The sequence below is a fragment of the Poecilia reticulata genome, linkage group LG14 (assembly GCF_000633615.1).
Source record: "Poecilia reticulata strain Guanapo linkage group LG14, Guppy_female_1.0+MT, whole genome shotgun sequence".
Lineage (NCBI taxonomy): Eukaryota > Metazoa > Chordata > Actinopteri > Cyprinodontiformes > Poeciliidae > Poecilia > Poecilia reticulata.
The window spans coordinates 8,128,283-8,154,281 of NC_024344.1; the positions used below are offsets into that span (position 1 = coordinate 8,128,283).

Sequence of the window (25,999 nt, forward strand, 5' to 3'; positions counted from 1 at the left end):
GTGTGCACCCACAGAGTCTGTCAGACTCTCGCCGTTTCCAGCACTCAGCCCAGAGCCAATGCAAGCATTGCCAGAGGGAGCGCCTGCAATGTAGGGCGCCCGGCGAGCTGGACGCGGGCAGAATATCAACGCCACGCGGCAGATCCTCGGCCCAGCAGCCCACCTGCTGACTTACGTGATCCAAATTCGAGGACGGGGTGGGGTGGTGTGGGTTAAGGTGCAGAGCGGGTAGCTTTGGGAGGGAGTTGGACTGGAGGGGTGAGGTGGAGGTTGAGGGAAATTGCCAGGTAGTTTCCAGACCCACTTCCCTGCGTTGCGCCCAATTAATCAAGGCTACATCTGTGTTGGATGGACCTCTCTACCTCGAGGGGAGGGGGCAGGGTGGAAGCACTTTCTGTCTTCACACTGTTCCTGGTTCTGTTCTTGTGTGTGTGAACAGCACCGTGCGTGCGTGTGCGTGTGCGTGCTACCTGTGGGAGTGCTCAGCGTGCATGTTAAATGCTTGAGGACTAAAGAAAGGTCTGTCTGTCTTATGAGTTCTTGTGACTAACCCTTTCTGGTTCGCTCGCCTCCTCCACTTTCAGATTATTCTTGTGGTTTCAGTGTCAGCAACAGGCCTGACCTCTCTCCCCTGCCCCTTGCCATGACGCACACACACACACACTCTCGCACGAATGCACGCGCACACTCCTCTCCTGCTCTACCTGACCTCACCAGGAAAAGGATCATTTTTCAGCACCTGCATTTATGTTTACCTCGCGAAGCTCCTGGCGCACCTGGAGCTGAGATAGCCGCTCTTCTTTCATCTCTGCTTTGGAGCGTGGTTGCGTTTTTTTTTTGTTTTTTTTTCTTCCTCCCCTGTTTGGCAGTTAAGTCTCAAGTCTCTTCCCAGTCCGATTCATATGACTAACCAGTGCAAGAATACGGGCCAACGCTTAAATTTCCAAGCAGAACTGCCACTTCTGTTTGGATGCAATATCACAATTTGTTTTTCCAACATTATTTTAACTATCATAAAGATGTCCCGCTCTCTCTCCGTAGTTTAACTTTATTAGCAAGATAGGTGCACAAGCCTATATCACTGTCGCTGGATGTTCCCCCCCCAACCCCTCTGGATTTTAGGGTGATTCAGTGCACTAAATCGGTAAAACCTCTATCGCAAGCCATTTTACCTCCTGTGATAAATCTGTGCAGACGTGCCCCATCTTGTCTGCCTGTATATTAATGAAAGTGTGCGCATGTAGCTCACGATGGTGTGTAGAGGCCTGGCATAGCGTGGCGCAGTGCAGAGTGGAGAGGAGAGACAGCTGCCCTGACAGATGCCGGGAGGCAGGACCCCACTGGGAAGCAGAGGGAGGGAGCTGGCACTGCCTCACCCCAGCGGAAACACCATAGGCTGCAGAGGAAATGGGCAGGGGGACAAACCAGGGGCTCAGTGTGTGTGTGTGTGTCTGTGTGAGAGAGTGTCACTGTGTATCTGATCTACTTTAAGAGGACCTTGGCACTTGGTCATGTATGTATATGTTTACCTCTGATCTAGTACTTATGTCCAACCAATCAGGTGAGCCACGTACTTCACGATCGAGTCAGTAGGAAAGATAGATCCTTGTTGTGATTGTATGTTAAGGTAGGAAGATGCAAACACAGGATAGATCTCGAGCAGTATCTGAGGAGGGAAAAAAAACTGGAAAATTAACAGAAGTTTATTTTCTTAAACAGCTCACAGGTGTTGCTATGACAATAGCCTGGTAAAAACCAGCTCCGTGTTCGAAGTTTTGCTTTAGGGTCTGGACACTTGGCTATTGGGAACCAAAGGTTATAAGTGAATATTGATCAAAAATAATATAAAAACATAACATGGAATCTATTTCAGTAATTTCATTTAGAAACCTTGCATGTAAATTCACTACAGACATATATTGTGACATAATTTTAAGTGTTTAATACGTTTTTTGAAATTATTTTGATTTTCCAGGCCAAAGCAAAGAAATTAACACAGAAATGTCATATTATGACCTTCACAATCTTTGGGAAAATTGCTGACTTGACAGTTGTCCAGAAGACGATCACTGTCCACCTCCACAAGGAGGGTAAACCATAAAAGGTCACCGCTGGCCGTTTATAGACTGCTAAATCTGAGCATTATAGCAGAGAGTTGACTGAAGGGAAAACTTGAATAGAGGTAAATGCAGCTTTGAGAGGACAGCGAGTCAAAGTCTATCTTTTGAGGGACTAAAAGAGATTTATATATGTGGCTACAGTCAGAAAGTCAAAAGCTAGCATGTAACGTTACGAGTGTGGTGACGCTTTCAATACATAGGCTGTCACTCTCCTTGCAACAAGCCACTCTGGGATCAACAGAATCTTACTTATGATATAAGGAAATGAATACTCAGTTTTCCTAAGTCCTTTTTTCACACCAATTTCATTTAAAAATCAATTCACCAGAGTCAGGAAGAAGAGCGGCGCTTTAAGTCCAGTGCGAAGTTTCCAGAGTCAGCGAGGGTTTGGGGAGCCATGTCACCTGCTTGAGGTGGTCCACTGTGTTTCATTAAGTGAAAAGTCAGCACAGCTATTTGCCAGGAAAGTTAAGAGCACTCCATGCTTCCCTCTGCTGATGAGCTTTCTGGAGATGTGGATACCGTTTTCCAGCAGGACCTGGCTCCTGCCCGCACTGCCAGAAGCACAAATACTTGGTTTTATGATCATGCTATCACTGTGCTGGATTAGCCAGCAAACTGGCCTGACTTACACCGCAAAGAGGGCGTGTGGAGTATTGTCACCGGCACCTGGCTAAATAGTGCAGATGAGGTGATATAGCAACTTTACTGAACACCTCAGCACAGCCACAGGGCTGATCACCTCCATGATAAGCTGCACTGATCCAAAAACTCATGCAAAAGGAGCCCAGACCAAGTTCTGAGATTGATTACAGAACAGTGCATGTAGACAATTTTCAATAATAATATTTCTCCAATACAATCTTTATTTTATTGGTTTTACACAATGCATTCATTTTTGGAAATATATCACCTTGTGTGTCATCAAAATTAGGTACTAGCTTCACCTTTTAATTTGAATACTTAATTCCAATCTAACTTTTTCTGATGTTTTTAATTGAATTGTCCCTCTTATATTAATTGTTTGCCAAGCTGATTTGCAGCAGAGGAGCGTTTATATCACGGAGGCAGTGGTACTTTATGTTGTGACCTTAGCAACCACCAGTTCAGCTTCAGGTCACGGCAAGCACTATTTAGTTTTAATTATTTACATTTTTGCTTAATGTACTCCTGCCTCTGCTTCATTTAACAGGGATTAAAAATAGGCAAGTCATGCCACTTTTTTCCCCCTGCAAATGCATTTCTAGACAAGTAATAAAAATATATATCGCTCTTTACCTGTGATCGCCAGGAGTCTTTGATGTGACAACAACATTGTAAACTGATGTTAATATTACACTGTATTTGTTTTCTTTTGTTAGTTTGCTTGTTTTCCTTTTGCAGATAGATTTTTAGGATAAATACTAACAACAAGGCACAAATGGCTACTTTATAATAAGTTTTGTGCAAATTGTCAATACTTCAAATGTATTATTTGCAATAATAAAATGATATTAGTATTTTGTAAACAGTAGAACACATATAAGTGAAGTGTCCCCCTTTTTTCCACAGAACTATAAATATCTTGTTTAAATTCAAGAAGAAAACCAAGATGTGTGTTATATAAAGAACTAAATAATTAACACACAATAAACGCCAAGGTTAACAAAGTTGTCAACAATCAAACAGGTGCTATGTTTTGTGTTTCTGTTGAAATATGAATGGATTATCTGTATTTAGACACCATACAGCTGTAAAATGTAATGTTCTGACAGCAGCTATTCTTTTGGTGTGTTTCTCCTCTAACTTTGCACACACTTAGATGGAAACCATCTGGCAACTTCAAATTTATTAATGTCTTGCCGCACGTTCTCAATAGGATCTATGTCTGGACTCTGGACCACCTTAAGAAGTGAAGGTGCTTTGAGCTAAACCATTTCAGTTTTGTCGCTCTGTTTGAAGGGGATCTTTATCCTTTTTCAAAGTGTTTTGTAACAATTAGCAAGTTTTCTGTTCCTGCTCAAGAAAAGGCATGCCCACAGCATGATGTACTCAATACCATGTTTCACCACAAAAATAGGGAGAGTTCAAGTATAATATTAGTTTTCTCGCATGCATAGCATTTAGCAAAATGTTCAGTCTTGCTGCACCTTCTTTCATTGAATGAGAAACATTTCATGATATATTAAATGCCTGGGATTTGAACCCTACAATTTTTTTTTTTAACTTCCATCTCTAACTTGTCTACTCTGTTCCAGATCTCCACCACTGTAACAGAAAAGCTTTATTTATAGTGGGACCAAATTTAAATTACAACAATGAATGGATGAATAAATGTTGCGCTCTTCCTGTGCTTTTGTAAGGTGATGTATGTTATTAATATCTGACCAGATAACTGTATTTTAACAATATCACCACTTTCAGACTGATTATGGACCAGACATGTGTGCCAACACCCGACTTTTGTATTTTTCTTACTTTAATAACACAAATGTGACAAATTAAATCCCTTAACAGACTTATTTTATGAACTTATTAAGATAATAACTACCTCTGTATCATACTTGACTCCAAATTGTTTTCTAATTTCAGAGCACATTAACACCAGAGTCACTGTATCATAAGTCTTTATCAGTTTGGTAAGATGGGCTTGTTGCTGTGCGTGCGCCCTTTAGTAAGTGTAAGGGATGCTGCAGACCTGGTTTGCACGCAGTGTGCAGAAAACTAATGCAGCAGCAGGGACGCACAGTGGGGAAGTGTTGCCATGGTGAGATGGGCTATCAGGCCCAGAAAGACCGTTCTTACCCGTCCACATGTTCACTGCAGCTGGGCTGGCTGCTGCTGCAGTCACTGATGTGTGGTCGAGGTAGACACACTGTTTTGCACAAATACAAAACACTAAAACTGCAACAATATGTCTTGGATTTGCACAGATAAGCAACAGCTACAGCAGCGACGCTCAAATCCAGAGGCTACTTCAAACTGTGCTTCCTTCTTCCCCCTCTTCTTCCGACACAGCAGCTGACAGAATGAGATGTCCTCAGAGATCTTGTCCACTGGGACCAGCAATGCGGAGGCAGAGCCTGCAGAGAGGAACAGTGACAGTGTCCAAGCACAATGTGTCTACTAAAGTCATCTGTGTGTGACGGACCAAGGAAGCAAAGTTTTTGTTACCCTGAACATTGTTGGAGAAACCACAGATGTTGTGTGTGTGCAAAGATATGAATGTACAGTTCGATTTCGGAGTAAGACCATTCACTTTCTTGCCGATAGCAGATTGCGACGTTCAGTTCCACTTCCTAAATACACAGTTAAACTCAAGCACATTTATTTCAGATGAGCTTCTATGTTGGATCTGGCATGAAAAGTTTAAAATCTGATTCGAATTTTTGTGCCTTTATCTTGATTTTATCCCAAATCCTGGACCAAAATCAATCAGTGGTAAACTGATTGATTTTTAAACCTACTGGAGACCCAGTTGCGTTACTTTTGGAACTCGTGCTTCTTTGTTTCTGTGCATGGCTTTCTTTTTGTTACAGTTGTTCCTTTAAATCAGCGACACTCTCATGAGGTGTTGGATTGCTAACATTTCAAACTGAATTTGTCCTGTTGTTCCTACCCACAATTCTACACCTTCCCCTAAATAGCAGCTAGAGGATCGCACCTAAAATGTCTGTGCATGTGTGTTTTTTTGTGTGGATGTCTGTTCCTATCAGTTCACCACACATTTCCTATTGATTTCTTAACATTATCTTTGTTAAATATGCTAGCATCTTAAAGTAATCAAAACGAATTTCTGCAGTTTATTTAACTTGTATTATGAATGCCATGGTAATTTCAGTGTCTTTATTCTGTTGAAATTATGCAAAGAAGACTTTTTTTTTTTAACAAAGTCCACAAAATAAACACAAGTTGTACCCGTCTGGAAAAGAGGAGTTAGACTGCTCAATAAACGTTTTTTCTGTTTTGTAAATTTTTGTGGCAAAGTTCATTTCTAGATTATTAATTAAGTTGTGCCATTCAGCTTTGTTTAAACTCACTTCAGTGATATGAGCAGGAACACAGAGAGAGTGAAAATATGGCTGCACATGACTTCTACACCAACAAGATTGGACTGTTATCACTTTTCATGCGTCCAACTGTAAATGGAATATGCTGAATCAAAAAGTAAAACTTAGTTGCCAAGAAAAAAATATGCCATTTTATGTATGTGTAAAGCCAAAAATAAATACAAGTTTAAAACATGTTCTATTGTGGAGGATAGGCAGATTTTTACACGCTTGCGATATTAGCTTGGAGGAGGTGTAGAAATGACCAGTGTCTATTTCAACACAATTTTAAAGCAAAAAAGAAGTGAATGCAAACACTGATCACATTGATCAGTATGACTGGATGGCCAAATATGCATGATCATGTTAACAAATGACTTGCATGTCTAACAAAAGACGATTAAAAATGATTTTGTACAATGCTCTTCATATTAATTTGCAATAAAGAGGAAAACTAATCCTATTCGTGACCTTTGGTTTGCCGCAGGGATCCATTCTGGGGCCTGTGCTCTTCTCGCTTTACACGCAGCCATTATCTGCCAGTCACTCAAAATTCTGAACTCTATGGACTCTATTCACAGCTGCCTAAAGGATATTAGGAATGGCTCTCTCAAATAGTTTTTTTTTCCACCTAAACCGAACGGATGTTGTTCAGTGGTAAGTCATGTGATGTTCTTGGTCTTCAAGCAGGTTGGAAAAAAAATCTAGGGGCGAAACTTGACAGTAGCTTAAAACTTGACAAAAAGGTTGATTCTGAAAACAAGCTTTTTTCAGTCTAAAAAAAGCTATTCCTCAGCCACAACGACCTGTACGCTTGATTATTGCAGTGCTTTATGAGTCTGTATCAATCAGTCCTCCATCTCCTGCATACACCTTGCGGAAAAACTCTGCTGCTCCCTTATTGACAAACTCACATAAACATCAACATTATCACTGCTGTCCTTTTATATCTGCACTGGCTCTCAGTTCAGCTAAGGATACAGTTTAAATCGGTTCAGCTAAGGATACAGTTTAAACCACTGCTGTTTGTTTCTAAAGCACTGAATGGCCTTGCATCACCCCATAGATCTGAACTTTTGAAAACCCACCAGCCCAGCAGAACTTTACGGTCTGCCGGTCAATATCTACTGGAGGTGCCTCGCTCTGTGGGTGAGCAATGAGGGGACTGGTTTGTTTCTGTGGCTGGCCCAACATCAACATCCTCGAAATGTCTTCCCGTCTATGATCTGTTTTTGTCCAAAGCCAAACTTAAAGTCATTTATTTGAAAAGGCTTTTGACTTTTAGAACTTTTATGTTTTATTTTAATGTGGTTGTATTTTCAAGCTTTTTACTTGGCACTGTTTCAGTTTTAATGTGCAAAGTACTGCATTTACTTGTTTTATTTTGTAAAGCATTTGGTCAATGCAAGGTGTTGTTGGCGGGTGTGCTGTAGAAATAAAGTTTGATTGATTGATTTAATCACCTGTTTGCTGGTGTTTTTCAACCAACCCTTTAAACTGCATCTCTGCATCCTTTTAGGTGTAATGAGAAGCTCTGAGGTCATGCAAAGGGCCTTACCAAGATGGCTACCAGCCAAACCTGTGATGCATAAAAGTCAACATGGCATTACTGCAACCATTGGCAAAAATCGCTTTGTGCGGTGCTGTTGAACGGAGCACAGCTAATAACTCAAGGCTCTTCCTCACTGCTCTTCTCTATTCATTACATGAAGAAAAGGTAAATTCAGGTTATATTTTCTTTTTGCTAATAAATTAATGGTATTACAATAATTCAAATCTAACTTCAAATTCTGCTTATTCAACTGGTTTGTCTGTGCATGGGAAGAGTTTAGATTTCAAATATCAGACAGCAGAAAATGAGAGAAACAAGGAGAAGATGTGTGTGCACAACCAAGACTGAAAATGTCCATTTCCCAGCGTGATGCCAGCATTGATCCAGTGTGACAGAATGGGTTCCATTGTTCATCACAAAAGGAAGCAAAGCATTTTGTCTTTCCACAGAATTACTTAAATGTTCCACACCCTGCTGCACAAATTAGAGTAGCATTGTTGCGTAAACGCGCACATTGTGAAGTCACTGTGAGCTGTTGCAGAGGAGTGCATTCGATGATGTATCTCTTTTTTTTTTTGTTAGTACATCAGCATATTGTCTGTTAAGCTGCCAAAAGTGCAACAAGGTGAACCAAGCAGCAACCCATAAAATGTTTTCAGAAGTTATTGCAATAAATACTGTCTGCATTCTTGTAGGTGCTAATACCACTACAGCAAAATCTGCTAATCAAAAAGAAACAGAAAGCAAGGACAGTGGCGTGTAGCCGGTGATTCCAACTTAGCAAATGTAAAATTGTGTAATCTTTCATTTTCAATGAAGAGAACAATATTATATGTGAACTTCAAATGTTATTTTAATAAGGTTACCTGGTGGCAGAATTGGTATCATTACTGCATTTTAACAAGAATGTCCTGTTTGGAGTCTTTCTGCATTGAATTTGCATGGTCCCCCTGTGCATACGGTGGGTTCTGTCAGGGTACCTCCTGTGTCCCTGCAAGGACAAAAGGGTTATAAAATGGATGAATATTAATTTGAAGTTACTCTTTAACAACAAATGCCTTTAATCCATCTTTATTACTGAACGCTTGCGACAACCCTTGCTGAATAAAGCTGCCTGCACTGTGTTCTTCTCTCCCTCGGCCCCCTCTGTCCTCCGTCCTGTCACACTTTCAGACACGCCCCTGGTCACGCCCAGTCTTCCGCTGAACTCACCTGATTGGTCCGCTGTTCAAACTGGTTCATTTCCCGTTTGTAAAGATGGCCGTTTCCCTCCAGGCGGTTTCATAGCAGCAATCGCCGCCACCATTTCACCGGCGTTGCCGTCCCTTGCTGGAACTATTAAAATTAAATCCGAGGACGTGTAATCCCTCACCTCACCTGTTCCTAATCGCATCTCTGTTATGCCGAGTGACTACAATAAAAAAAAAAGAAAGAAAAGAAGTAAAAAATACGCCGACTGTTGTGAGCCAGCCTCTCCGACGAGGGAAGCCGGAAGTCATGGGACGTTTGTGACGTCAAAGATTTAAAAATTACTCGTAAGTCCTAGAATTAAAAATTAAATGACTAAAAACTAATCATTTATGCTCAATAATTATATTAAATTATCACATTTGTCCAGTGCAGATAAAAAGAAAGGATTCCTGGTTCTGCTTCTTGTGAGAGTGTCACGTGACCAGTAAGTCTATTTATTCTTTGTGTGTGTGTGTGTGTGTGTGTGTGTGTGTGTGTGTGTGTGTGCGTGCGCGTGCGTGCGCGTGCGTGTGTGTGTGTGTGTGTGTGTGTGTGTGATATTCATAATTGAAAATACAATTTTTTATTTTGTATAGGAACCTATGACTGCCCTGAAAAGACCTTTTTTTTAAACAAATACTTTTTGTCTTTAATTGTACTAAATGGTCAACAGCATTGAAGTGCATGGTCCTTGTGTGACTGGTTATAAAATAAATACAAAAGTAAAATAACTTTGCAAATGCTAGTTGTCAGGAGGGATACATGGCTGGCATCCCATTTAAAAAAGAAAAAAAACAACAACTTGTAAACAGTCACACGCTATTGCAACCTAAATCAAGCCACAAATCAGTCTGAAACTAACAGTCTCAATATGTAGGGCCATGGATTAGTTGCATTAGGACCAGTACTCATTATCTACCTGGTAGGATATGTACTGGAATACTTCATGGTAGCTTTGTCCATCCACTTTGGAACTCCCACCAAATTCACACAAACATCTCAAATCTCTGGTCAAGAAGGCCCAACGAAGATTACATATCAACTGAGATTGCCTCATAAACTGAAACATTCCCAACAGCTGCTGGTGTCTGTTCACTGATCCTCTTTGGACGCATTCATAGGATACTGGTTTGTTATGGCAACAGCTCTGCATATGGTCATAAAATCCGTGCAGAAGACCACAAACATAGATCTTCGTACTCTGGAAGAAATGTACACCACTTGCTGTCTGGGGAAAGAACTTACATTTTAATTTGAAATTTTCATGTGATTAATCCTTTTTCTCATTTGAAAAAAGCCACTGACAAAACTGTTGCTGCCACTGACTCCATATACATGTTGTTTTTCTTTCCAAGGATTTTACTTCAGTTCTCAGAGTTTGTCCTGGTTCAAACCAGTAAAAAAAAATCTGATGCTACAATTCACTCCTAATTTTGTCTTAAACACAGAAAGACGTTCCTTAACCAGTGCTAATGTGTCTTTCATGAGTTGTCTTTGTCTTCTCAAACAGACTCAGCAGCAGATGACTGCTGCACTGGGTTCTGTTGGAGTTTTTTCCATTTGAAAAAGAGTTTCCTCTCCACTGTCGCCGCATGGATTCTTGCAGAGAACTGTTCAATGGTGCCAGATGTTCGTTCAGGAGATACAAGTGACTCAATGCAGTGGGCTGAGTTTCCTAAAATAGATTGAATTGCATAATAAGATGGCATTAATTACTTTCTGTTATGATGGGGGTTGAGCTGAAATTAAAGTAATTGAATCTTTTTAAATGATTGAGTTGAACAGTGTAGCTCTGCTTATGCATGTATCTCCTAAAGTGTGTTGAAATGACACTTGTTAAAGTAAATTAACTGATTTGAACTAAATGGATCTAAGCTATCTTGGCACTAGTTGTATGCCTCAAATGCAGGTGTACCTTTATTTTGTTGTGTCCATCTTCCTATCTGCTTCTCTGTTCAGTCTGAAGAAAGCATCCTTACAGCAGTGTGGAAATAGTTCAGGATGACGCAAAATGTTAGTGCTCCATCGCACATAAATATTAGCTAGTAGTGCTAATAGCAGTACATCAAAGTATATTGACAGGCCTAAGGGGAGATACTGCACACCTTAAAAAAGTTTTTACTGCTTCAGAAGTTGCAATAAAAATTATTATAACCTGATTCAGTTGAGTTATTACAATTTGGATAAAAGTAATGTTGGAAAAAAAATCCTGTGGAGAGGCGTTGGAAAGACTCGAGCTTACCCGGACTCTCGGCTTGCTCTTCTCTGCTTGAGGCTTAAGGCTCGAGGCGGCTCACCTAAACCTACAGTATTAGAACTGAGCCCCTCATGTTCATGTTGATGTTGTGGGAAATGTAAGCCTCCAGTCTGATAAGGCAGAAGATCACATGGAATAAAACTATGATATTGCTGGTTCAACAGCACGGATTTGGCTCGTTTTATATATATATATATATTTAAAAAAAATTTGTTCGGTGAAATTGCAAAAAAAATGACTTTCAAAAACACGTTTATGGGCTTAACTGTCATCACAAAGTTGCCTCCCCACTGGCTCATAAATACACTCTAACCATGGTTGTCAAACTGTGGTACAAATACCACAGGTGGTTCTTGGGCTGCCATTAGCGGAACACAAAAGAAACTTTGGAGTTGGAGTTATTCGCAAGATAAATGCAAACAAATTAGCCGAGATGAAGTGGAAAACGGAGAGTCATGGACGAATACTGGCTTGTCCAAAACCCCTGAAGCTAGAGACTGTAGCTGGGAATGATTTCAAATCTGACTCTCTCCTTGAAAACCAATGACCTTTACTAACTAATATGTTCAATAATCAGACTACATGCCATCAGCGCTACAAGCTAATATTTATCTGTGTTTATCAGCATGCTGCACTTCAAACACTGCAGCAGAATATTTGTCAGAGGAGGTTGTTACTGTACTTTGGAAATTTGAACAAATACAAATAATGAGCGCAAACAAACTTTTGTTTTTATTGCGGTAATTACTTAAGTTGCGGATATTTCCATGCGTGGAAATCATGCGTCATGCAGCAGCATCAAAGAAGATATGTTCCTGTGTTTATAATTCTCATAGTTTAGAAAATAATACTGGCGTATTCGTGACCAATTGATATATAAAAGGCTCATAGATCATTTTACTTTCTAAACTCTGTAAGATTTGTTTACTCAATAATAACTTCACAGAACGTCACGTTATCCTTTTCGAACTCTTTGACAGTTTTATATGAAAGGCAGCCATGTTGGATTCTCAGGTTAAGGTTGGTTAGAAACCTGCGATTCTTACCCTTAAAAAGCTGACTTGTAGGTATCTGTTTGTTTATTTTTCCAACTTCAAGCTTGGAAATTTTGAGGATAGGCATGCCAAAAACGGATAAGAATGTGGTTTTTCTTTTTATACATGTATGTATACACAAAAATAGAAAATCCACATCCTGTTGTTTTACATATGTCAAAAGAATGATAAATATATATTTTTTGAGCTTGTACTTGATATAAAAAAATAGTTCAGAACTGTTGAATTATTATTAATAATTATAACTTTTTGAGTCCTTCTTTGGCTGGGTGTCTGGGATCATTTCAGTTGTCTGCCTGGCGTTTGTTTTTGTAAATTCTGTATCTGCTTTGGTTCCCTCACGGACGCCCAAAAGCCACGAGAAAGAGAAGCAAAAAAAAAAAAAAAAAAAAAAGCTGCCAAAGTAGTGTAGCGACATTCACACGCATCTCCTCCCTCCGTTCCTGGGGGAGGATCCATTGCTTTCCAAACACACATCACTGCCTGAGGGGCAGAGTGACCGTTCAAGCAGCACCATTTCAACACACTCGCATGCAGACAAGAACGGGTGTGCACACACAGAGGTGTGTTTGTGCTGTCCTACTGCAACACCCCAGACCATTGATTAGACAACGCTGAAAGTCAAACGGGCCGACCACAAATTAATGATTAGCAGCAAACAAAGATATGCAAGTGAGATTTTCCTTGCAGGATTGAGTTCAGTAAGTTTTCGCAGGCGTTTGGTTGAATTCTGCTTCCTGCTTGTTTTCTCCGAGAATGCAACTAAACTCTTGGTTGTTTCACTTTTGTTTAAATTTCGCCGTCTACCGGACTCTCTCCCACTGACCTCATCTCTTATTTTATGTCCTTCCCTTTCTTTGGAGCTTTTCTTCGTCTTTTACCTCTACTTTATATTGCAGCTGCATGCCCGGTCCAGACCTTTCTCCGCTTCCTGTAATCCTCACTGCCTCTTTTCCCCCCTCCTGTCCTCCCACTCTTTGTGGACTCTCTTGCCTCACACCTTCCTCCAACCCTTTGACATGCTTCACTTCATGTTATGGGCGTCACACGCTGCCTCCACGAACGCTGTGCGGACATGTATCCGTACGCATCTCGAGTGCGACCATTTTCCGCAGGAGGCAAGCGTGAAGGAAGGATGAGAGGGAATGAACAAGGAGGGGAGAGTTTACGCATGTAGCCCTGAGTTTGTTAATAATTAATGTGTCACAGGTTTGCAAAATTGCCTCACGTTCTTCTCGCTCCATCTTCCCTTCTTCCTTGCTCCCTCTGGCTTTCCTTTCTCTTGTTCACTCTGTCTTCTTTTTCCTCTTCCCTCGTGGTTTGAGTCCCCTCTCTGTCTCCATGTTTCCCTAAAACACACGGCTCTCTCTGGTGTTGCTGGAGGATGAAATGCTAATACACACGTGGGGAGATTTCCCGATTCGCTTGAGCTGGGCAGTATATAAAGAAAAATCTCACATTTTCTTACTTTCTCTTTCATGTGTATGTTATGGCCTTCTGGTAGAGTTTCATCGTAAAGAACATTTATATGAATCGATTAAAAAAAGGCCGTCAATAAACGCAGAAGAAGGTCTCCGCGGTCTCCTCTTACTGCAGTGGCCATCACTATGCCAGCCGTCTAATGCTTTAGGGTGTTGGACTGCGCAGGTGGCAGGTGACACGGATTTCAATAAAAGGGATTATAGCTGTGGGGACTGCAGAGAGGAAAAACAACACGCTAATGGATGCCAGGACGGTCAAAGACGTGACTTTAAAATGTCTTGTGGACAAGAACAAGACTTTTTTTTTTGTGACGTTACATTGATTCAGTATGTATTGATGCAGTGTGAGATATTATTTCAACACATAAGCAAAACAAGTTTTACCATCTAACTTGTGTTTTAATAGAAACTACTCATTTTCTAAACTGCACAGGCATGTATGAACACTGCTGTGAAAATGCATTTGTCCCAAGCTCCTGCTTCTTTGTCACACTTAAATGTTAAAATTGTCAAATTTTACAATCTGGTTATCAGGAAAAAAAAAATCAAATGATGAATTAATTTATTAAAGTCAATCCAAGCCAACATGGCTCCTGCCAAAACTATCACCTGGTTGTTTCACCGTTAACGGCAACAACAGCCATCATGCGGTTGTTATGGCTACCAATAATAAGTCTTTGGCCCACTCTTTTTTGCCTATTTTTTAAGGTCATTCTACAGCATCCGTGCTGGATTCACGTCCAGATGGCCCTACTGCATGACCAAAGAGTGTTTATGCTTAAGATCATAAACTTTTGGCTGGATTCTTTTTTGGTAAGGAGAATTCATCGTTCCTTCAGTTAGGCAAGTCGTCCAGATCCTGAACAAGCAAAGCCACCCAAGAACATCCAAGTGATGTTCTCTTTGTGAAATGCTGTTAGTCGTATACCAGATGGAACTGAATGCAAATCTTTCATCATTGGGGGAAATGTGTAATGGGCCTTTCTGTTCATTTGGTTTAGCCATGGCGTTCTCACAGAAAGTTCTCCCTGTTCTCCCGGAAAGTTTCTCATTTTCCCGTCTCTTTCTTCTGGTTGGTTGAAAAATTTTAATTGATTTTAACTGAGGCAAGTGAGGCATGCAGTCTTTTTAAAATTAAGCTCCGGGTTCTGTTTTGAACTCCTGGATGAGGTTTTTGATCCACTCAGGATAATTCCTGTGGGCTGAGCATCCATCCCTTTTTGACCTCTTCTGTCCAGAAGCATCAATACTTCTGAGAAACACTAATGCACAAAGCATTAAGTGTCTGTTAAAGACATAATTTAATGTACATTAAATGATGAGATACACTTTGCTGCTCGTCTCTTTTAGATTTTTTTTAGATCAGGAAATGATCTGATGCTTTTAGAGATTTTTAAGCCTACTACATGTTAACAGATTCTGTTTAAGTGATTTCTTGATTTTTTTTTTTTTTTTTGAGTCAGGCAGTAATCAGGCTATGGAAACTGAACCAAATAATGCAGGTAATCATAGTTATTTCCTGATTAAACAAGGGGGTAATTATGTTTTCACATAGGGTTAGGTTGAATATATAACAATGTGGTTTGCAATCACTCAGGTTATCTTTGTCAGATTTTTTTTTAGAGATCTAAAGTATCTAGTTGCATGATGAGAGGAACTAAATTCTTTCAATTGAAAGTGGATTTTCTCTAGAGTATCAATTGAAAGCTCTCAATTTTGAGAAAACCAGGTCAGTTTTTATCACGTAAAACCGTCATTTATTCTGTCAAGTTAGTGTGAATTTGAGAAAATAATCCCTGTCTTATCTCCATCACAAGCCACTTAGCGTGCTCAAGTGGGTACTTCAATGTTCTGAAGTGTTATTGTGACACTTGAACTTTTTCTAAAGTACTACGCCAGGTCTTGCATGTGTAGCTCTAATTGCTGGGGGTATCTTAATGCTATATTTTTTGCACCGATGAGTTTCAAATGTCAATTAAGACCGGAGATGTACCAACCAGAGTTTTGTGTCCAATATCCAAACTCTTTCCTGCTTTGGTTTACTGATACAGATTGGAGTCAATTCCAGTTTATCTTCAAAACCTGTAACTAACAGGACTCAAAGTATTTGCTCTCTAGCCTTACTGCATGATTTCAAACAGACGTACCTGAATGTGCCTTTTAAGCATAGCAGTAGTTCAAGCTGCTCTTTATTTTATTATTTAAGTGAATATCCTTCTAGTGTGCATTGTCTAACACACTAATTTCTCTGCACGTTTACATGACTTCATGAGGCCATTACTCCAGGGTATATTTAGTTTCAAGCTGCTATTATGCTTGTGCGGACAGAGGCCAAGTGACAGCAATTTAAATAAGAGCTTGTCAAGCTCTTCTCATGTCTGGAAGGCTTTACAGTGTGTCCCCTGGCAGGTGCTGGACTTATGTGTCTCAGTAGGTGGACAGAGGACCGCCGAGTGACCTGCTCAGGACAGCTGCTGACATAATGAGGCCAGTAAACAAGCATCTGTCTCACCCACTGAAAGGTGAACCCACTCAGACCAGGCCATTTCCTTTCCCTTCTTCTCCACTGTCCCCGTATGGCTATAGATGGCAAAACTAGAGAGGGTGAAAATAAAAACAACTCCTGCAAAATTGAATTAGAGCCTAGATATGACAGCTAGCCAGCTAATGCGGGAGTTTGACTCTTTTAAGACTCAAATGGTATACTTTCTTAAGACGTGGATTTTTTTAGGGCTATTACTGAGGTCATACATGAGTAGTTAACTTATTCTAAGTACTATAATCTTTTAAAAATCAATCTTAAGTTTACATATATCAATACTGACTAACAAACTCACAAGCAGCATCAGTTGGGTATATGTTTACTTGCAGGCATCTAGACATGAAGATAATTTGCTAAAGTTCAAACTGAGCATCAGAATGGAGAAGAAAAGGGATTTCAGTGACTTTTGAATCTGGCATAGTGGTTGGTGCTAGAAGAGCCGGTCTGAGTATTTCAGAAACTGCTGATCTACTGGGATTTTCTCTTTACAGGGAATGCCAACATGCAGTTGCTGTGTGGAGGAAAATGCTTTGTTTATGTCAGAGGTCAGATAAGAATGGTCAGACTGGTTCAAATGATAGAAAAAAGCAGCAGCAGCTCATATAACCACTTGTTACAACTACAGTATGTAGAATTTAGTGTAAAAAAACAACTAAATCAATAGTTTAGACTGCTGGTGTTGGTATGTTGGTGTGGAGTTATTTTTTCCATCACACTTTGGGCCCCTTATTAGCAACTGTGTGTTATTTAAATGCCACAGCCAACCTGAGTATTGTTGTTAACCATTTCTGTCTCAGTGTGCGGATTTCCACTTCTAGTAGGATGATACGTCATGGCTTAAATTTTTTTTAAAATTATTATTATTTTTTTACTTTTAGCACATACTTTAAAGTATTCTTACAATTAAATGAGACAACATTTCATCATGTGCATATGTACTGTACAATAACCTATGACCTACAAACATAGAAAGGCTGAATAAATAGGATTTACTGCTTCATGAGACAATAAGTGGGGCTAAGGCTGTTGAAGAGAAATAATAAGGAGTCTTTTTCACTCTTTTTCTGCAGAATGAGTCACTGTTGGCAACCTTACTCTCAAGCCTGATTGCCTTGTTGAATTTGTTTTTGGCTTGGTGACGTACTCCCTGTATCCCCTCTTGAGTGCCTGCTTCATGATATTCATGAGAAAATTTCATGAACCTTTGTGATTGGGGGAAAAAGAGACACTGCGTTATAGTTATTGGGACCCCTGGAAAAAAAAAAAAAGCTTTGTTCAAGTTTTAATCGGAGGAAGACGAAATAAAGCCTTCGTAAAAGTATATTTGGGTTCTGCAACACTGTTTGTGCCAAAATCCAAAGACAGGTAGCAGCTGCTGTTCATGCTGTAGAGGGAAGGTCATTAAGCATTTGGGAAGCAGAGTAGAAGAACTGGAGCTAGGTGGAGTGCTGACCAGAGAGTTAAGGGCCAAGCAAGAGAGGGAAGCAGAGCGTGGCGTATGAGCAGCGTGCAGAGCTGGAGCATTGCCTGGAGGTATAGGGGTGCGGCTCGCTCTGTAATGCTGTGTGCCTGCACCAGAGTCTTCAGTTCATTCCCAACGCAGACACGGGCAAAACAGTAAGAAGAAACGTCTGTGTTTTAAATAAATCTGTTGCTTGTCACTGCTTGGCATTGACATGAAATGAAATGGAAAGGCTTCGTCCACTGTACTCCTTAAAATCTTATGGACTGTTTCACCTGAAACGTGGGGGAACAATGCTGCCATGACACGTATAGTTGCAGTCTTGGAAAGTCTTAAGAGGTGTAGAATTTGATTCTAGTATTTGTTTTTAGGTCTGGATAGGTGCAAAGTAAAAGAAAAGAAAAACTCTGTTGTATTTTAATACCTTTTTCCTTTCGCAGTGCTTCTAAGATAAATATTAGCATCCATCCATCTGTCCATCCACTGACCCCTAAGTTCATCCATCTGTCCAACTGTCCATGTCCTGACCCCTCAGTCCATCTGCCTGTCTGTCCATCTATCCAATGACCCCTCATAGTCAATCTGCCTATCCTATCGATTCCTCAGTGTGGTCATCTCTGTCTGTCCATCTAGTGACCCTCAGTCTGTCTATTAGTCCATTTATCCACTGACCCCTTGGTTCGTTTATTCATCAATCCCTCAGTCCATCCAGCCTTAGTCCAGCCATTGAACCCTCAGTTTCTTCATCCATCCGTTGTCGCCCAAGTGGTTCGACCGTTCAGTGGGACGAGTAGTTGTCTTATTAGATCCTGTCTTGAGTACAACAGAAAGGCGAAACAGTAAATTAATCTTGCATATTTCAGTTGAAACACACATTTTTACTGACTTTTTTTTTTTGCTGATTTAAGGGGTATAAATTTGCTAAATTCAGCTACTTTGATGTGCTCACAATTATTTAATTATTAATTGAGCTTTACAAACTTGTTGACTTAGTCATATAGAGGTCATTTAGATTTTTTTTTCAAATTTCATGTTTTGAAATAATTATCTTAAAAATGTTGCAGGGTTTTCACACATTTAAAAAAAATAATTACAATTCGTGCGTATGAGTGTCGTGTATCTGTATTCAGTCCCCAGAGTCAATACCTTACAGATCCACTGATGCAATTACAACTATTAGTCCTTTTGGGAGAGATGAAAGATGTTAGTAGGAATTTTTTGCAAGATGAAAAATAGATTTTGTCTCTTCTGACTTGAGCACTTTCTTCCACATATTTGCTATGCTTCCTTCGAGGCTTATGGTGAGACTTTTTATTGCTTTCTTTCAATTAACTTTTCTTTTTTTTTTTTTTACTGTTTAAAAGTGCCATTTGGTTGGAGAAAGAAGCACATACAGTAATTCTGTGTGTTTGGGGTTCAAGAGTTGAATATTCAAAAACTGAAGTTGCTCACATATTGATACTGGTCAAGAAAGACCCAGTTGAAGTGAACAACATTTTCCAGAGTCGACGGTTACACTTGCAAGTGTGGAGCCTGTCAGACTCCCTGCAACTGAAATATGCAGTAAGATGATATTTGAAACCACTCCCATCCTACGCAGGTAAACTCTACTCTGTGAAACTAAGCTCCATATAGCCAAACGTTCATGACAGTGTTTCATATCCATAAGGATTATTCTGAGGGTTCTAATGTCTAATCTTTTCTGAACAGAGTTTGAATGTTACTTGCTCACATTGTTCACTTTTGTGGCTCTTCTTGGTGACTAAACATTTGAACTGGGTTGATATTGTGGAGCCAGAAAACATACACATTTCAAAGCGTGACACTTAAATAAATCATCGTTAATATTTTCACTCTTTTCAAAGCAAGCAAGTTGACATGAAACAAACCTTTGGAGACTTGTCTTTGCCCCCTTGTCATATCATAATTTGTAGTTCATTTTCACAAGTTAAACCCAAGATTTTTGACAACCTGAAAAGATGACAACATGAAGTCAACTAAAAGATCTAAAATAAAAAGCAACAGCGCCTAGATTTAAACCAAACTTTTGCAGTTTCTCCAATCTCCCTAGATTTTTTTTTTTTAGATTTTTGTTCTTGTAAAAAGACAGTTTTCCATGCAGTAACTATCCAATAAGAAGTTTGGACCTATTTGCGCAGTTAAATTCAGGTGGCAGTTTTTCTTTTGGCCAGGCGGTGAACATCAAAGATTTGTTGTCACATCAGCCTTCCAGACCACTCAGGTCTTCTGGTCCAAGTTTTCTCTGCGACCACAGGGTCAGAACCAAACATGGAGAAGCAGCATTCAGTTCTTAAATCTGGAACAAACTTCCAGAAAACTGCAAAACTGCTGAAACGGTTAAATAAAGCCAAAAACCCACCTATTTAAAGTTGCCTTTGATTAATAATAACAGGAACATTGATTGTTCCTGTTAAATTTGATGATAATTCTTGATGACAGCCAAATGTTGCTTGTTGCTTTTTTCATAATTGGGTATTGTTTTACGTGTTTAACATGTAAAGCTGCCGTTTTGCTGAAATTTCTTATACAAACAAAACTGACTTGACTTATCAACCTCTTCAAAGATTATTCCTTCCTTTAGCTAAACTCTAGCGATCATGAGACTTCAAATCAAATATTTCATGTACACCTGTGCTAAAAACGATCCATTCAGAAGTTGTTGACAGATTTCATTCGGCTCTAATATGCCAGACAGACAGGAGGGCACTTCTGTCCCTCATGCCACATCACAAGCATAGTTAAAAGCTCTGCTCCTCCTGTCCCTCCTGATCCAAATGACAGAACCTCAGCAAACAAGACATATGAAGTCATAATAGTCATGGGATACGTGTTTTACACCTCTGCCACAATTAGTGTTGCCACTGCCAAATGAAAACCTTCGTCTCTTTATTCTTCTGAGAAGCTGCACAGACACTGAGAGAAGGCCAGAGATGCAACACGGTGTTTTCCCATTTGACCGAGACCTGAAAAAACAAGTCACACAGAGCAAAGGAAGAAACTGGTGGAAGCAGGATGAAACGGAGTAGGTAGGGAATGTTATAAAAAAAAAAAAGCAAAGGGACAGGATGTGGAGCAGAATGGGTAAAGGGGTTGGGGGGGGGGGTTGCAACTCATCGGGGCATAATTGTCACTCTCATTCAAAGGAGGTCCTTGATTTAATAGGCAGGTCTGGTGACTAAACCACTGGAGTGCAAACGGTGAAAAAGAGCTGTGGCAGATCTAGAGTTTTCCAGCCAAGCCACCCCTCCTCCCCTCTCTCTCTCTTTCTCTGCAGACAACTCAACAACTGGCTCGCAGCCTGTTTGCCTGACTACTTGCCCCCAAGCCATACCGCATACCTCACACCGCCGTGGACAGAGCTCATGGCGCAGCACACCTCCATCACACCGCAGCGCTAACGGTTCCTCGGCTCAGCATATTAATAATGCAGCGTCTTCAACAACAAGACGGAAAACTGATGAAGTTGTGTGTCATCAGTTCGTTGTGGGATCTTAATTTGCCCTGCAAAAGTTCAAACATAGGCCCTGGATAAAATCTGTTGTATTGTTCTAAGTTTTCTTAGGGTTTTTATTAGAGGTCACTGTGAAGAATTTTCGCTTTTCAATGAAAACTGCAACTACAAGCATCTTCCGGTCTGATACTGAAGAACAAACTTCGACCATCTTTGGAATGAGAAAACATCAATCTTGTTTTTCAAAGCATTAAGGTGATTTTAAACATAACCTTCACTATTGAAAATGATGTGTTGTCTGGAAATCCAGAGTGCTGCTAACTGCTGCTGTAAACACAAAACGGTTTGTTTTCTTGCTAAAAAGACTTTGGTGCTGATGTCTTTGGTGGCCATTGTATCATTCAGTCATACCCAAACTTCCAAAGTCACCATTCGACTGCAAATTTTAGTCCAGAAGAAGAAAATAAATGTGACTATTGTGAGCCACAGGCCTGGCATTTAAAAAGAAATAGTCGTAAATAATGCAATATTTACAACTTTATTCTTTAGTGTTAAATTTAAGCAGGGGAAAAAAGCAAAACGTGAACGCATTTTGATTTGAAACAAAGAATAATAAAAGTTCTTAAGAAGTGATTTAACAAGGGTAAAACTGACATTGTGTTTGCTCTGTTATGATGTTTATTACTTCTTGGGCAGCTGAATCATTTTCTTAGCCACGAGGCATCATATTTTGTGTGTGATCAGTTCCTGCCAAAACAAGAAACTAAAAAAACTGAATCCATAACTATGTTTTTGGAAGACAGAAATTGATGCTTCACTGTTACTAATTGCTATAACCAAAATCTGCATTGAAACAGCTAAACAGATAGTTTAGCAGAAGTCAGAAAAGATACTGAGGCATAGATGAGGGAAAGTTTTAAAAGCAAGTGCTGGTTAAAGGAAAGAAGTCTGAGAAAATGATGGTCTGTCCCTAAACTGACCCTGCAAGGTCACAAAACCTGAGCTTTGGTGTGTTAAGCCTCTACATGTATTCATTGCCTCTGTTTATTCACACCTGGAAAAGCCCTCTTTTATTATTCTCCTGCATTGTAAAGCTGTGTCAATAACTTTATACACCTTTCGCCATCATTCATGTGCTTCCTGGAGCGAGCGCTTTCCGTCCCACCCATACGTTTATTAGAAGTAGAATCTGCTCCTGTTAACCTTATTATTTCTACAGCATGTATATATCTAAAATGATAAAAGTACATTGTATTCGTTTTAACTGCTTTATCCCATCTTAGCTTTGGTGGAAAATCTGATAAATGGTGGGACACAGAAAGGTTGGGTATGGAGTTGGGGGCGGGTGGCGGTGGCCAGGGCGTGAGGCTGCGTCAAAGCTATGATTAGCAGCGACCAAGCTACGCTCTTATTGATTGGCACAGAGGAGACACTGGGCTGCCTTCCACCACACTCTAATGAGAAGCCCTGACCTCCACTCGTCAGCAAGGTCACCAAAAGCCCACTGTAATTGCACTTTCTCTAATGGCGTCGGTCACGCAAGCACCCCAGCCCCGGTAATGACAATTACCATAATGTCACCGGGCTCCACAGGGGCCGACCAATCATCTGTCATTTTGGGAGATGGGATGTTAGTCAACTGCTGCTGGAGATTAAAAGGTTGCAACACCATGTTTGATTATGATACCTTCTCGCACTGAAAGCTGGTTCTTAATCATCGTGCTTCAACAGTCAGAAACGGGAAGATTACACACACACACACACTCAGAGCGATGTCTGTACGCTTCGCTTACTCAAGGACTTAATCAAAAATGTATTTATAACTGTTAAATATTTTGAAGAGAATACGAAGTCAAGGTTTGAATTTGTTCATATAGTTTTATCTTTTGAATTCAGCTCTAAAATCAGTTTTTATGAGATATTCTGTAAACATACAAATGACACAGTTCTCTTTTATTTAACTTACTTCCTTTACTTTGATTGAAGACTACTTGTGAGAACATATAAGTAACAAATACATTAATTATAGTTGTTAATGTCATAATAAGTAGAGGAAACACACACACACACACAGGTCTAACACTGTACAGTTTGAATTATACATATCCTCTTACTTGCTAATGTTTAGTTAAGTGTTTCCTAACATTTAGCAAAAAAAGAAAAACATACATGCCATCAGCAATGTTCTGGAATACTTCGAGATTGTTGGCATAAATGTTGGGGTTCATTTAAGTTGTTTGGCTAGAGGACTTGATTTTAGGCATAATGTCACTGCATGGGACAGTGAAACAAGCCAGTAGCATAAAAGAATCACTTTAACCTCTCCAAACATACAGTAGTTTTTGTCATAAAGCTTCATCTTTGTCTCTCTGACCATAAACTTTCTCCAGAAGGCCTTTGGATCATCCATGTCAACAGTCGCACATTCAACTTGGAGTTAAAGGTGTTACTTTTCCAGGAATGCCTCCTTCCTTAGAATCCTCTCAGTCCATGTTGATGTCAGACTGACTTCATTGTGAACAAAGACACTGAAATTCCAGTAACTTGTTCTCAATAATTGCCTGTAGACCTTGTGGTTCCCAGGTTGTTTCCAAACATCCCAACTGATTTCGTTTAATACGATGGTAAGAATTTGGCTAAAATGAACAAAACTTGAACATAGTTGGATGTTCCAACAGAGCTCATAAACAGGACTATCAAACTGGTTTTGGATAGTCAAGTTTCTTGAATATCCAACCCCAAACCCTTGGACTTAACTGTTTCTTCCCAAAGGAGTGGTCAAATATCCACCCAGAGTTTTGCCAGAGTTTTGCCAGAGGTTTGCTCATGGCAACAAAAAATGTGTATTTGAAGAACAACTTGCTAAGAGGCATTTATTCAAATATTAGTCAGGTTGGATGAAGGAAAATCTATAAGCTCAGATGTGCCCACAACATTCTTGCTTTTGGAATGACATGAATTGTTTAGGAATTACTCCCCCTTCATAAAGGAACCACTGTAAGGCATTAAAGCTGAGAGTTGATGCGACGTTCATGATTTTCTGACTCGAATTGTAACACGTCAAAACACATGTGAAATTTACTGTTTCTTTGAACAGGTCCGTTATCGGGGGGGATAGTTCCCATTCCCAAATTACTTTAGGTTGTTAACATGCATATGAGAAAATGAAAAGGAAATAAACACCTGACCTGTGACCAGAACGCCCCAAACTCTAATTCTCGAGAAAATATCCAGACGTGATGGGAGACCAAGGGAGTTGTTGTCAACGAAGGTACATAAAATATATACAAACCTCTCTGAGCATCACAAATGTTGATCTGATTAATTTGATCTTTCTTGCTGCTCTTTCTCTTGAGTCGATTTTGTTTTGCTTCCCTAATGTAGAGGTCTGAAAACCTTTCGCTGATGGACCACAGCGCACTGGTGCAGATGGAGCAGCATTAAATTCTGTAGCATGGGCACATGTGATCTGTATGTGTTGTTTACAAGTTGCAAGAATGAAATCAGAGTTTTTCAACATGTCCCAAAATTCAGTACCATCCTAATATAGGTGCATATCGGCCATCAGATGTATCTATATTATTTGAAGCTATGTGTATTCATATACCATTTAAATACCATTTAAACCGAAGGCAAGATGAGCAAAAGTTTAACAGGGCATGATGGTTTGTTTTTCTTCCTGATTTACTTTTTTAATTTTTTTTTTTAAATTGGAAAACCACTTTCTTCTTGGATAACTCTTAACAGTGTAAACCAAGCTAAAACACCCCAGTGAAACACCAACAGACATCAAAACCAGGAAGACCAAAAGGGAGATTTATGGATGTGGTGAAGCAGGACATGAAGTTAGTTGGTGTGAGGGTAGAAGATGTAGAGGATAAGGACTAAATGGAGACGGATGATTTGCTGTGGCGACCGCTGAAGAAAAACGAAGCAACGTTACAAAGAGAACAAAGAAGAAACTTTTACAAAGAACAAACTAGATAAAAAGCTACAATTTACAAATGTCCGTTTTACACTGGTAAACACATTCAACTCTGCATTGCGGTATCGTATATACCTGTCCAGCCTTCAACTATTAAGACAATTTTGTTTCAGTTTTGACTGACAGAGTCTTGACTACCAACAAGTGATCCACATTCAGTTTTTGTGTTTGTTTATTCCTGCACGTCTTTAAAACAAAACAGATCGATTTTTCTGTGAAACTAAGCCAAACATCTCCATGGGTGTCTCAACAGCCCACTGTGTTTGGCTTATGCTTGCTATTTACTGCAAAAATTAAAAACTATTTTAAAAATCAAGGTTTTCTTTTTTTGTTGTTGTTGTTTTTGTTTTTTTGTTTTTTGTTTCATGACTTCTACCTGTGGTGTAATCAGAAAGCTGCTTTTACTAACAACATTAAAAACGTTTATTTATGTTCAACTTGTGTAATACAGCATGAGCTTAACATCATAAGCAATAATTGTTTAACTGTTCTTTAGATTTTTATTCAACTTAACTTTTACAAATTTATGAAGATACTTAAACTTCAGAAAATGATTAATCACTAATGTCAGTACCACCAAAGTCACAATCTGGACTACTAGCCAAATAGTTTAAATTAATGCTTTCTTTCCTCGCTCTTTCATTGTTTTTGTAAGGTCACCAGGGGTTAGCGCTCACCTCCAGCAGTCAATAGATAAGAGGAAGCCTGCATCTTTGACATATTCATGCACACCTAGGGGCATTTTAGGGCAGACAAAGAACTTGTCATGCATGTTTTTGATGATGAGTAGACAAAAACCTATTCACAGAGAAAAC

General features: G+C 39.7%; 2 long non-coding RNA genes across 2 annotated transcripts; one reads left to right on the forward strand and one right to left on the reverse strand.

Moving 5' to 3' along the window:
* Window positions 1-3,133: 3,133 nt before the first annotated feature.
* Window positions 3,134-9,001, reverse strand: LOC103475448 (uncharacterized). Its single transcript, XR_535331.2, has 3 exons — window positions 8,913-9,001; window positions 8,567-8,691; window positions 3,134-5,182 (listed from the first exon to the last, which is right to left on the reverse strand). It is a non-coding gene; the product is annotated as an uncharacterized LOC103475448 (long non-coding RNA).
* A 142-nt stretch (window positions 9,002-9,143) lies between these two features.
* LOC103475449 (uncharacterized) lies at window positions 9,144-21,301 on the forward strand. Its single transcript, XR_535332.2, has 3 exons — window positions 9,144-9,235; window positions 9,319-9,375; window positions 21,023-21,301. It is a non-coding gene; the product is annotated as an uncharacterized LOC103475449 (long non-coding RNA).
* Window positions 21,302-25,999: the final 4,698 nt, after the last annotated feature.